The sequence below is a fragment of the Dipodomys spectabilis genome, unplaced genomic scaffold, assembly GCF_019054845.1.
Source record: "Dipodomys spectabilis isolate Male_0828 unplaced genomic scaffold, ASM1905484v1 ptg000365l, whole genome shotgun sequence".
NCBI lineage: Eukaryota > Metazoa > Chordata > Mammalia > Rodentia > Heteromyidae > Dipodomys > Dipodomys spectabilis.
This window is the reverse complement of record NW_024871042.1, coordinates 17,773,953-17,787,825: the sequence shown is the minus strand read 5'-3', so window position 1 is coordinate 17,787,825 and position 13,873 is coordinate 17,773,953.

Below are 13,873 nucleotides of genomic sequence, written 5' to 3'. Positions count from 1 at the left end.
AAAAAAAACATTTGACTCCTTATCTTGGGGTTCATTTCGCCTAACATCAACTTATCTGACTCTTTCTGCTTGTCTCAGACATATACTAGTTATTGCAAATAAGGACAACCATGGGATCTATGTTTCTTTGGCCTGGCTTACTTCACTTAATATAATTTTTTCCAAGTCTTTCCATTTCCTAACAAATGGGTCCATATCATTCTTTCTGATGGAGGCATAGAATGCCATTGTGTATATATACCACATGTTCTTGATCCATTCATCTACTGAGGGTCATCTGGGTTGGTTCCATATCTTAGCTATGGTAAATAACGCTGCAAGAAACATAGTTGTGCTGGTAGCTTTAGTCAAGATCATGTCAAGTGCAGCTTTCCCTATTTGAATTCCCTTTATGTTTGCATCTTGTCTTATTGCTGTAGCTAGGCATTCTAATACTACATTGAAGTGAAGTGAAGAGAGTGGACATCCTTGTCTCATTCCTGAGTTTAGAGGAAATGGCTTTAGCTTTTCACCAGTAAGTATAATGCTGGCTGTAGGTTTGTCATACACAGCCTTTATTGTATTGAAGAAGGTTCCATGGTTTCCTAATTTTTCCAGAGCCTTCATCATAAAGGGGTGTTGAATCTTGTCAAATGCTTTTTCTGTATCTAGTGAGATAATCATGTGGTTCTTATCCTTGCTCTTGTTGATGTGATCAATTATAGCAATTGATTTGCATATATTGAACCTGCTTTGCATCCCTGAAATGAATCCTGTTTGATTGTACGGCTTTTTGTTTTTGTTTTGGTTTTTTGATGAGTTGTTGAAGTCTATTGGTCAAAATGTTGTTGAGAACTTTGTGTCGATGTTCATTAAAGAAATGGGTGTATAGTTCTCTTTTTGATGAGTCCTTGCCTGGTGTTGGGATGAGGGTTATGATAAATTCATTGAAAGAGTCCGATAGTGAACTTTCTCTTTCAATTTCATTGAAGAGTTGGAGGATTATTCACGTGAGTTCTGCTTTCAAGGCCTTGTAGAATTCAGCTGTGAATCCATCTGGTCCGGGCTTATCTTGGGTGGGATATCTCTTATTGGTGTTTCTATTTTGATGCTTGATATGGGTCTATTAAGTGGGTTTAACTCATCTTGGTTTAGTTGGGCATGTGGATATTCATTAGGAAATCATCCATGTCTTCCAGATTCTCAAACTTATCAGCATAAAGTTTTGAGAAGTATTCCCTTATAATGTTCTGAATCTTGGTTGTTTCTGTGGTGATGTTTCCAATCTCATCTCTGAGTTTCTTTATTTGTGTGTGTTCTCCTCTTTTTCTGATAAGATTTGCTAAGGGTCTGTCCATTTTGTTAATTTTTTCAAAGAATGAACTCTTTGTTTTGTTGATTCTTTCTATTTTTTTAAATTTTATTTTATTTTATTTTGTGAACATACTGTACAGAGGGGTTACAGTTACATGGGCAGGATAATGAGTACATTTCTTATCAAGCATTGCAGCCTCCTCCTTTGTTTACCCTTCGCACCCCTCCCAGCCTCCGCCCCACCCCCCTACCCAATCCTCCCCCCCTCTGGCCCCCCTGGCCCCCCCCCCCACCAACGTTGTAAATCTCGTTTTCGACATGACAACTTGTACTTCTCATTTTTGCAACAGGTCCACTTGTATCCTTAAACGACTTGTTTTTCCCATCTCCTCCACAAGTTATACTGACATCAAATATAGTGAAAGCAGGGGTTATACTGTGGGGGAGGGACATACAAAGCAACAAAGAAATAATCTTATAAATGCGTTAGAAACAAATGCATGAAAGAAAACAACATTAAAATACATATCTCAGCGTTCATTTTCCTAACATCACATTATCTGACGTTTTCCGCTTGACTCATACATATACTAGATATTGCAAATAAGGGAAACCATGGGACCTATGTTTCTTTGGGCCTGGCTTACCTCAAATAATATAATTTTTTCCAAGTTTTTCCATTTCGTAACAAATAGGGCAATGTCATTCTTTCTGATGGAGGCATAGAATTCCATTGTGTATATATACCACATTTTCTCAATCCATTCATCTACTGAGGGGCATCTGGGTTGGTTCCATATCTTAGCTATGGTAAATAATGCTGCAATAAACATAGTTGTGCTGGTAGCTTTAGTGTGGTTTTGTTTGTAAACATTTGGGTAAATGCCCAAAAGTGGGATTGCTGGGTCATAGGGGAACTCTATGTGAAGTCTTTTGAGGAACCTCCATACTGCTTTCCAAAGTGGTTAAACAAGTTTACATTCCCACCAACAATGAAGTAAGTTTCCCTTCTGTCCACATTCACTCCAGCATCGGTTGTTGTTAGAGTTCTTGATTTTTGCCATTCTAACTGGAGTGAGGTGGTATCTCAATGTTGTTTTGATTTGCATTTCTTTTATGGCTAGGGAGGTTGAGCATTTCTTCATATGTCTATTGGCCATCCTTCTTTCTTCTTCAGAGAAGTTTCTCTTTAAGTTTTTAGCCCACTTATTTATTGGGCAGTTGTTTCTTTGAGGATTTGTTGTTGGGGGATTTAATTTTTTGAGTTCCAAGTATATTTTAGATATGAGACCCTTGTCCGTTGTATAGCTAGTGAAGATTTTCTCCCAATCCGTGGGCTTTCTATTGATCTTGCTAGCCATGTCCTTTGTCATGCAGAAGCTCTGCAACTTCATGCAATCCCATTTGTCCAACCTTTCTTTGATTTGTTGTGTTTCCGGGTTTCTATTCAGAACATTTTGGCCTGAGCCAAGGAGACCTAGGGTTTCTTCTATTCCTTCCTGTAATGTTTTCAGAGTGTCTGCTTTGACTTCAAGGTCTTTGATCCATTTGGAGTTGATTCTGGTGCAGGGTGATATATAAGGATCTAGCTTTAGTTTTCTACATGTAGTTAACCAATTTTGCCAGCACCATTTACTGAAGAGGCTGTCTTTCTTCCATTCTATTGTTTTAGCTCCCTTATCAAAGATTAGATGGCTATAGGTCTGTAGGTTCATTTCTGGGTTTTCAATTCTATTCCATTGGTCCTGAGGTCTGTTCTTATGCCAATACCAAGCTGTTTTGATTACTATGGCTTTATAGTAGAGTTTGAAATTTGGTATTGATATTCCTCCAGCAGTGTTCTTTCCGTTGAGGAGCGTTTTTGCTATTTGGGGTCTTTTATTGTTCCATATGAATTTTTGGATTGCCTCTTCTATTTCCTTGAAGAATGAGCTTTGAATTTTGATAGGTATTGCATTAAACTTGTAGATAGCCTTGGGAAGTATTGCCATTTTCACGATGTTAATCTTTCCAATCCAGGAGCATGGGAGGTTTTGCCATTTTCTAAGTTCTGTTTTAATTTCCTTTTTCAAGATTTTAAAGTTTTCATCATAGAGGTCCTTCACTTCTTTAGTTAAGTTAATTCCTAGGTATTTTATTTTTTGTGGGGCTATTACAAAAGGAGTTGCTTTCCTAATTTCAGCCACACTTTTCTCATTGTTGGCATACAGGAAAGCCATTGATTTTGGGGGGTTAATTTTATAACCTGCTACTTTGCCAAAGTTTTGAATCAGCTTGAGTAATTTGGGAGTGGAGTCTATGGGATTCTTTAAATACAAGATCATGTCATCTGCAAAGAGGGAGAGTTTTATTTCTTCTTTCCCTATTTGGATCCCCTTTATGTTTGCATCTTGTCTTATTGCTGTAGCTAGGCATTCTAATACTACATTGAAGAGAAGTGGAGAGAGTGGGCATCCTTGTCTTGTTCCTGAGTTAAGAGGAAATGGCTTTAGTTTTTCACCATTGAGTATAATGCTGGCTGTAGGTTTGTCATATACAGCCTTTATTGTATTGAGGAATGTTCCATGGATTCCTAATTTTTCCAAAACCTTCATCATGAAGGGGTGTTGGATCTTGTCGAATGCTTTTTCTGCATCTATTGAGATAACCATGTGGTTCTTATTCTTGTTCCTGTTGATGTGATGAATAATATTAATTGATTTGCGTATATTGAACCAGCTTTGCATCCCTGAAATGAATCCTGTTTGATCGTGGTGTATGATTTTTTGGATGAATTGTTGAAGTCGATTGGCCAAAATTTTGTTGAGAAGTTTTGCATCAATATTCATCAAAGAAATGGGTCTATAGTTCTCTTTCTTTGATGAGTCCCTGCCTGGTTTTGGGATGAGAGTTATGATAGCTTCATAGAATGTGTTCGGTAGTGAGCTTTCTCTTTCAATTTTATTAAAGAGTTGGAGGAGTATTGGTGTGAGCTCTGCTTTGAAGGCCTTGTAAAATTCCACTGTAAAACCATCTGGTCCTGGACTTTTCTTAGCTGGGAGGTCTCTTATTGCTTTTTCTATTTCAATGCTTGATATGGGCCTGTTAAGATTGTTTAACTCATCTTGGTTTAGTTTTGGCATGTCAATATTTGCTAGGATAAGGTCCATTTCTGTCAAGTTCTCAAACTTATTAGCATAAAGTTTTGAGAAGTATTCCCTTATAATGTTCTGAATCTTGGTTGTTTCCGTGGTGATGTTTCCATTCTCATCTCTGAGTTTATTAATTTGGGTGTGTTCTCTTCTTTTTCTGATAAGATTTGCTAAGGGTCTGTCAATTTTGTTAAGTTTTTCGAAGAACCAACTCTTTGTTTTGTTGATTCTTTCTATAGTTTTTTTGGATTCTAATTCATTTAATTCTGATTTAATTTTGATTATTTCTTTCTGTCTACTAGATTGGGGTTTATCTTGCTGCTCTTTTTCAAGGAGGTTTAGATGTGTCATTAAATTGTTAGTTTCAGATCTCTCCAATTTGTTGATGTAGGAGCTCAGAGCTATAAACTTGCCTCTGAGTACTGCCTTTGCTGTGTCCCAGAGGAGCTGGTAATTTGTGTGTTCATTTTTGTTGAATAGCATGAACATTTGAATTTCCTTTCTAATCTCTTCCATGACCCACTCATGATTCAGCAGTGTGTTGTTCAGCCTCCATGTGATGCCGGACTTTCTTTGGTGGCTTTTGGTGTTGAGTTCTAGTTTTATTCCCTTGTAGTCAGAGAGGATGCAAGGTATAACTTCAATGTTTCTGAATTTAGACAAGTTTGCTTTGTGGCCTAAAATGTGGTCTATTTTAGAAAACGTTCCATGTGCTTCTGAGAAAAACGTGTATTCTGATGCTGCTGGGTGAAATGTTCGGTAGATGTTTGTTAAGCCTAGTTGATCTATGCAGCTGTTTAGATCTGCGGTTTCTCTGTTGAGTTTTTGCGGAGTTGATCTATCTAGTGGGGAGAGTGGTGTGTTAAAATCCCCAACAATTAATGTCTTTGGATCTATATGGGATTTGAGGGAAAGTAGTGTTTCTTTGATAAATTTGGGTGCTCCATTGTTTGGCGAATAGATATTTAGAATTGTAATATCCTCCTGAAGGAGAGATCCTTTAATTAGTATGTAGCGACCTTCTTTATCTCTTCTCACGAATTTTAATTTGAAGTCTATTTTATCTGATATTAGGATTGCAACTCCCGCCTGTTTATGGGGGCCGTTTGCTTGGTAGATTTTGTTCCAGCCTTTAACATTGAAAATGTGTTTGTTTTTACGGGCAAGATGTGACTCCTGCAGGCAGCAGATAGAAGGGTCTTGCTTTTTAATCCAACTAGACAGTCTATGTCGTTTAATTGGAGAGTTCAGTCTGTTAACGTTAAGAGATAGGACTGAGAGGTATTTGGGAGTTCCTGCCATGTTATCCACCTTCTTGGGGGCTGTAAAAACTGGGTTCTTCCTATGGTTCTTGGATTCTCAGTTTGGGTGCAGTTTCTTGGCCTTTATTGCAGTCTTGTTGGTTTTCTATGTGTAGGACATCTTTAAGAATCTTTTGTAGGGCTGGTTTGGTGGAGATGTATTGTTTCCATTTTTCTTTGCTATGGAAGGTTTTTATTTGGCCTTCAGTTATGAAGGAGAGTTTAGCTGGGTACAGTATTCTTGGTTGATAGTTGTTTGTTTTTAGGGCATGGCATACATCATTCCAGGCTCTTCTTGCTTTGATTGTCTCTGCTGAGAAATCTGAGGTGATTCTAATTGGTTTCCCTTTATAGGTGATTACCCTTTTCTCCTTGACAGCTTTAAGGATCTTTTCCTTGCTCTGAGTTAATCCTGTGTGGATTATAATGTGACGGTGGGATGTCCTATTCTGGTCTGGTCTATTTGGGGTTCTAAAAGCTTCTTGTATCTGAATAGGCCTATCTTTTTGTATGTTTGGGAAGTTCTCTGCTAGGATCCTGTTAAACAAATTTCCTAGACCATTAACTTCTGTTTCTAGGTGCTCCTCTACACCCATTATCCTTAGATTAGGCCTTCTGATGGTGTCTTCCAGGTGTTGGATAGATCTATCATATTTCTTGGACTTGTCTTGGATGGTTGTATGTTCTTTCTCTATAATATCTAGGCTGTCTTCAATCCCTGAGATTCAATCTTCTGCATGGTCTAACCTGCTGTCAAGACTCTCTACTTTGTTTTTTATCTCTTTTCCTTCTAATTGGTCAGCTTTGATGGCTTCAAGTTCTTTGTTGAAGCTCTGTTTTAGGTCTTGTATGAATTTCTTTACTTCCTTAATTTGGTGTTCAGTGTTCTCAAATCACTTAGTTGATTGGTTATGGTTTCTTTGGACTCCCATTCCTTCTGTTGGGTTCCATTCAGCATTCCCTTTGTGGTCTCCCTGACTTCCTTCAGTTCTTTGTTAATGGATTCCATGAATGCCTTTAGTGATCTTTGTGTATTCTCTACCTGGTCTCTCAATTCCTGTATTACTCTTTGATTAGCTTCCTCCCGTTCATGGAATTCCTGTAGTTCTCTTTCCTCCCATTCATGGGATTCCTGCAGTTCTCTTTGAGTGTTCTCAGCCTGCTCATGCCATTCCTCCCTTTCTCTTTGAGTATTCTCAAGTTGTTCATGCAAATCCTGTATCAGTTTTTGAGTAGCTTCCTCATGCTTATGATATTCCTGTATAAGCTTTTGGGATGCCTCCTCTCTCTCCCTATCATGCTCATACAGAGTCCTTTGTAAGTTGTCAAACTTCTCATTTATCATGTTTGCCAGCAGTGTTTGTAGAGCTATTTGGGAACTCTCCTCTGGATTATTCATTATCTGTTCTGACCCCTGATTATCAAGATTGGGAATTGAGATATCCGGATTTGCCATTTTTCTTGTGTTTTTCCGGCTTACTCTGCCCATTTGAGATGAAAATAGCACCAGTTTTGTGCTAGAACACTATCTTAAGGCAACCATCAATCAAAGTTTGCATTTGTACAGTCAATAGTCTACAGATACAATCTAGTTCAACAGATACATCTATTCAACATCAAACAACTATATGTTAATGGGCTTCGAACCACAGAGAAGAATTTGGAAAACCAGAAATTCTTAGGTTTAGGGAGAGATGTGGGTAAAAAATAGGAATAGATTGGTGTGGGGAGGCACAGGGAGAGTTAACTATGTCCTAATCCCAATGCAGGAAATAGGTTGGGTAGGATGCAAGTAGAGAGAGAGAGGGAAGAAGAAAGGGAAGAAAGGGAAAGGGAAATGAAAAGAGACCAGAAAAAAATAGAAACGTAAATATTAATATTATTATGGAGATTAAAAGACCATCTATTTAGAGAGGAATGTGAGTATATTAAGAGAAGGGAAGGGACATAGAGGAGAAGTGAAAAACTTTAAAAAATGCTTAAAATATTATCTAGGTATAAAGAGGTAGTACTGCTATTAAGGAATTTAAGTCTCAGAGGTTTTGAATTGAGTAATAAATTTGTGGATTAAGTGTGTACACAATGGGGGATAGGGTCTACTAGTTAACTACGGGTTTATCTGAGGATGTACAGGACAAGAGTTAAGTCACATAAAGAAGATCAAAAGAGAGGAAAAGTTGAAAAGGATAAGAAAGGGAGAAAAAAAGATCAGAAGTTCAGAAGAGCTAGACAAAAAACAAAAAGATAGTTAAGAAAGAAAGAAAAAGAGAAAGAAGAAAAGAAAAGAAAGGAAAACGCACATTCACATATTCCTAAAATGAAAATTATAAGAGGAAAAAAAAGTTACTGGAAAACAATTATTTTTTCAAAAAAGGCAAAAATTAAAAATTAATAAAAATTTTTAGAAAAGGAAAAAAAATTTTTTATATATATGTAAGGTACCAAAAAAAAAAAAAAGAAAAGAAGAAGAAGAAGAAAATAAAGTTCTTTGATTTTTTTTTTTTTATTTTTTTGGGAGGGGTGGGAAGAATCCTGTATCTCACTTTTGTCTGTAACCAGCCTCTTGTTGGAGTCTCTGGTCAGCTTGAAGTCCTGTAGCTTGATTGGTTTCTTAAGTCAGTTTGTTCCAACAGGCAGAAAAATGCTCTGCTTTACCCAAGATTTTGAGATCCCCCTCCCAGATTAGTTTAATGGGAGGGTGATCTGCTTTGATAATCACAAAAGAGGGGGATGCAGTGGTGAGGCTAGGTTCTGGGTAGAGTTGAGGCCTTTCAACGATCAGTAGCTTTTCCCTGGGGCTATTTTGTGAAAAAACTCACAGAGCCCAGCCTGAAGCCATTCTCAGGGTTTCTGTTTTTCAATTGATTGTTGAGGCTGCTAGAGGGAGGGACAGCCTCTGGCTGTGGTTACCCAGTGAGGAAAGCCACTCCAATGGCTGGCGCCTGAGCTGGGTGACTTTTCCCTGGATGGAGCTGAGTCTGGCAGGTCACTTCACCATTAAGTTCTTGTGACCTGCTAAATGACTCGTTTTATTCCAAGGCCTGAGTTGGAGCTGGCAGCTCCTCCGAGCTTTGTCGGTATCCAAGATGGAGATCACCGGTGCTGGGGAGCACTCCTCTGCTCCCTGAGAAGGAGTGAGGACATGCCGAGTCTTGGATCCTGGGTCGTCTCTGGTCTGCAAACTGCAAGATGAAGATGTCCGCTCCTTGTCGGTTCTTGCTGGTGTTGAGTAGAATCCGCTCGTCCGCTGCGCTGCGTCTGGCTCCTTCGTCCCGGACTCTCTGTAGCGCTCAGGTATGGACCCGGCTGCGGTCTCCGCCGCGACCCTGCCGCCACCGCCGCGGCAGCTGCTGGCAAGCGCTCAGATGTGTCTTCTTGCCTTGGCTTTCCCTCTCTTGTCTAACTCTCTGTCCTGTGATGGCACACTTGGTGTGATTCTCTGGCTTAGGACTGTTCACTGGAACTCTAAAACTGCTTTCTATGCGAGAGCTTGTTCAGATTCCAGCTTCTCCTCCGCCATATTCCCGGAACCCAGTTAGCCTTTTATTTTTCTAAAAACATGCCATGGGGCTGCCAATCCATCTGTGGAGGAGAACTCATTGCCTTAGTTTTCTTTTTTTTTCCTTCCTAGTGGCAGTTCTATAACTGCAATGGAAGTCCACAGTTTAATTGAAGATTCTTGCCAAAAGGAGCTCTGGACAAGGAACCTCAGCACAGAATGAGTCTGAATCTGTGAGGTAGCCAGGAAAGTTCACACACACAGCATAGAAGCCCAGATGCTGATGACTGAGCTGCTAGATCTCAGGTTAAAATCAAGTATCCACAGAGAATGCAAGAGACAATCCATCACCTTCCTGATGGTTCCTCAAAGTTCACCAAGGGAAATTTAAAATCCTCCAGCTTCTCTGTGAACCACTCTATTTAATTTTCTTCTCTCCTCCTCCTCCTCCTCCTCCTCCTCTCCTCCTCCTCCTCCTCCTCCTCCTCTCCTCCTCCTCCTCCTCCTCCTCCTCCTCTCCTCTTCCTCTTCCTCCTCCTCTCCTCCTCCTCTCCTCCTCCTCCTCCTCCTCCTTCTTCTTCTTTTTTCTCTTCTTCTTTCTTCTTCTTCTTAAAAGTCACATAGGAGAAAAATAATCAGTGCTAAAAAAGTTCCATTGATCTGATCTTTAGCACCAGAAAAAAAAAAAAATGTGTCCAAGAGACTTTGTAAAAAAGTAAGCCAAAAACTCATCAAATAAAAGGAAAAAAGGGAGTGGGGAAGGGAGAGGATAGTGAAAGCTGGAAAACTAATCCTGATGTACAAAACAAATAATCATATATATATATATGATTTATATATATATATAACATTTATATATATGTATATACATATATATAAAACATTTCTTTTTCCTTTTTTTGTGCCAGTCCTGGGGCTTAAATTCAGGGCCTAGGCACTGTTCCTGAGCTCTTTTGCTCAAGGCTAGCTCTCTACCATTTTGAGCCATAGTACCACTTCTGATTTTCTGCTGGTTAATCGGAGATAAAGTGCCTCAGAGACTTTCTTGCCCAGGTTGGCTTCAAACCACAATCCTCAGATCTCAGTCTCCTGAGAGGTATGAGCCACCAGCACTCAGCTGAACCATTTCTTATATATTTTTTAATCATATGCTATTTGTCTAAAGATGTAGAAAAATGAAAACAGGCCCTTAGAATGGACAAATATAGATTCTACTCCTATCATAAATATTAACGAGATTTTGAGCATATCATTTAATCATGAAATTCAAAATCCTATCCTCTTCACTTTAATGAGACATTAGTTATAAATACTGTGTTCCCCGCCATATTTACTAAGAAATTATCAGGTTTTGTTTCAATAGATAGGGATTTTCTGCCTTCTTCCAGTCAGAATCTCAGGATGTTCTATCCGCATATGAACTGCTATAAGACTTTGTTGTAGAGCTCTAAAATTATACAATATAGTAATAGGTTTTGAATGTAATGATTCTCATTGACAATTATATATAGACATCTTTGCTTATAACTTTTACCAAAAATAATTTAATCCTATTCACCTAAAGAATCTATATATCATATCCCCTCAAATATACATATAATACACATATAATATATATATACATATGTATATGTTTATGTTTACATGTCCCTCATATATATGCATATATACGTAAGTTATATACATGTATACTTTTCCTAACTTATACAAAAATTTAAAGGCATACTTTCCTATGTTGAAGATTTGCTATCAGTCCTCCTTAGATAAATGGTGAGAAAACTAGTGACCACCCATTTGTTTACATCTGAGGTATTTCTAAATAGAATCATGTACATTTATGGAGGAGATTAAGCAACATTTGTCAAAATACTGAAAGAGCCCTTGGTTGAAGCTACTGAATTTTTTCTTTATGATTTATTGTAGCTAACTGAGAAAATTTAATTGTGGTGAATGTGTCAGAATGTAATGGTCATGAGACATGTACAGTTTGCTGTTAAACCCATACGTCAAAAGTCATAATCCAAAATATCCCAGATGTAAGGCAAATTAAATAAATACATGAATATATCTAGGTAGACAAAACTAGACTAGTAGAGTCATGATGAGTGAGAAAAGTGGGGACTTTCTAAAGAGGATATACAGCTGATCATTATCTGAAGAATATTATGTCAAGTCTATTCAGCTATTCAGCCCTGAGACAGGATTATCTTGTCATGAGTAGTGATTAGAATTTCTATCTTAAATATATTTTGGAGGATGTGTTCAGTCTGGCTTACCACACTAGAAGTATTTGACTCTCTAGGGAAAAAAAGAACTATGTTTCTATTAATCTGAAAAATAAACAAAATTGCAGGTATCATTTTGAAAAAGATATTAATAATGAGCTAGCAGTTGAAAGATGAGAAGGAGTGAACTACACAAGGTACTAGGAAAAGAATGTTTCAGGAGAAAGAACAACAAGTATAAACACAGACCCTGAGGAAGGAAGTAGAGGTGTTACCTATGTGAATGAGACTTAGTGAGTTGGAAGTTGGAAGATATGTTCAGTCTGGCTTACCACACTAGAAATATGTGACTCTCCAGAAAAAAAAAGAGCTGTATGGCTAACAGTTAGTTTAAAATTGTTTAGTTTAAAATTGATCTAAAATTGATCTGATATATATGTATCATATATATATATATATATATCTGTATATGATATATATATGATAGGATAAGACAGGATATATATAAAATCATCAGATAAAGATTCACCTTCAATCCTTAGGAAGAGAGTAGAGATAAAGAAGAAAAGGAAGAACCTAATCCACCTTTAATGACAGTGCAACAGTTAAGAATTGGAGTAAAAGCCTGGCACTGGTGGCTCACATCTGTAATCTTAGCTACTCAGGAGGCTGCAATCTGAGGATCACAGTTCAAAGCCAGCCCAAGAAGGAAAGTCCACGAGACTCTTATCGCAAATTTACTGCCAGAAAACTGGAAGTGGCACTGTGACTCAAGTGGTAGAGTAATAGCCTTAAGCTCAAGAGCTCAGGGACAGTGCCCAGGCCCAGAGTTCAAGCCCCACAACCTACCAAAAAAAAAAAAAGGAGTAAAGAAGGAAGTGTCAAGAAAGAAAACACATGGACGTATTACAGTAGCTCAAAGTGGTAGAGTACTAGCCTTGAGCAAGAGCTCAGGGACAGGGCTCAAGCTCCAAGTTCAAGCCCCACAACCAACAATCAAAAAAAAAAGAAAGAAAGAAAGACAGGAAGAAAGACAGAAAGGAAGACAGAAAGGAAGAAAGAAAGAAAGAAAGAAAGAAAGAAAGAAAGAAAGAAAGAAAGAAAGAAAGAAAGGAAGGAAGAAAGAAAGGAAGGAAGGAAGGAAGGAAGGAAGGAAGGAAGGAAGGAAGGAAGGAAGGAAGGAAGGAAGGAAGGAAGGAAGGAAGGAAGGAAGGAAGGAAGGAAGAAAGAAAGAAAGAAAGGAAGAAAGAAAGGAAGGAAGGAAAGAAAGGAAGGAAAAGAAACACACCACAAAGGAGCAACTTGGAAAGAAGGACAAACACAAGGACAATCTGACACCACAAAGCCTTCTAGAAGAAGGAAATTGTTACTGGATATTGCTGGTAAAAAAAGTAAGGCTGGAAAGTTGGATCAGTGGTAGAGTGCTTGCCTCGCATGCATGAGGCCCTGGGTTCCATTCCTCAGAATCACATAAGCAGAAAAAAGCCAGAAGTGATGCTGTAGCTCAAGTGGTAGAGCGCTAGCCTTGAGCTGAAGAGCTGAGGGACAGCACCCAGGCCCAGAGTTCAGGCCCCACGATCGGACCCCCCACCAAAAAAAAAAGAATAAGAAAAGTAAGGTGAGATAGAAATGTAGATCCAGGATCCCAAAAACTATAGACCACAGTGACCTAAACAAGATAGTGAAATGGAATTCAAATCAAAGGTGGTTGAAGAGAAAATATGAGATGTGAAGCTGGTATGGCAATATGGAAGGATTAGTTATATTCTTCAGTGAACAGCTGCATAACTGTGCTATTTCCTTGCAGAGATAAAAGTATCATTCAATATGAATTGGCGAATATGTTTTCACTATCTGACTTTGAAGATTCTCTTCAACTTGAAAAAGTCTGCTTCTCTTTTGGTTCAGTTTTGGGTGATGTTTTTCATCTAGCTATTTTTTTCAAAGGTTTTTTTTTTTTTATGACTTGGCTGTGATCATTCTGCCTGTCAGTAAACTTCCAGGCCTGAGGTTATCTCAAGATGGTGTGTTGAAGTCTGTACAAACTTCATTTATTTAAAACATGGACTTGGTGAAAGACCCTCTTGAGATATAACACCTCCCTCCTCTGGAAGGCATGGAAGAGAAAACAAATCCTACACAGAAAATATCATTTACACCATTCTAACACATTGACAACACGTGTACCAAACTCTAATGAAGAATGAGAGAATACCCTTGCAAAATAGAAGCTCAGAAAATAAGACCTATACAATTGCTTTAAGAATATGTAATTCAGGGTAGGGGTGGAGAAGATGAAAACATAACATACATAATCCAGTAAGAGACTGATAAGGAGCCACCACCACATTCATTGTTTACCATGAAAAATCTAAATATTTGGGGATGGAGGCATGGCTCAGGTAGTAGAGCACCAGCCGATGA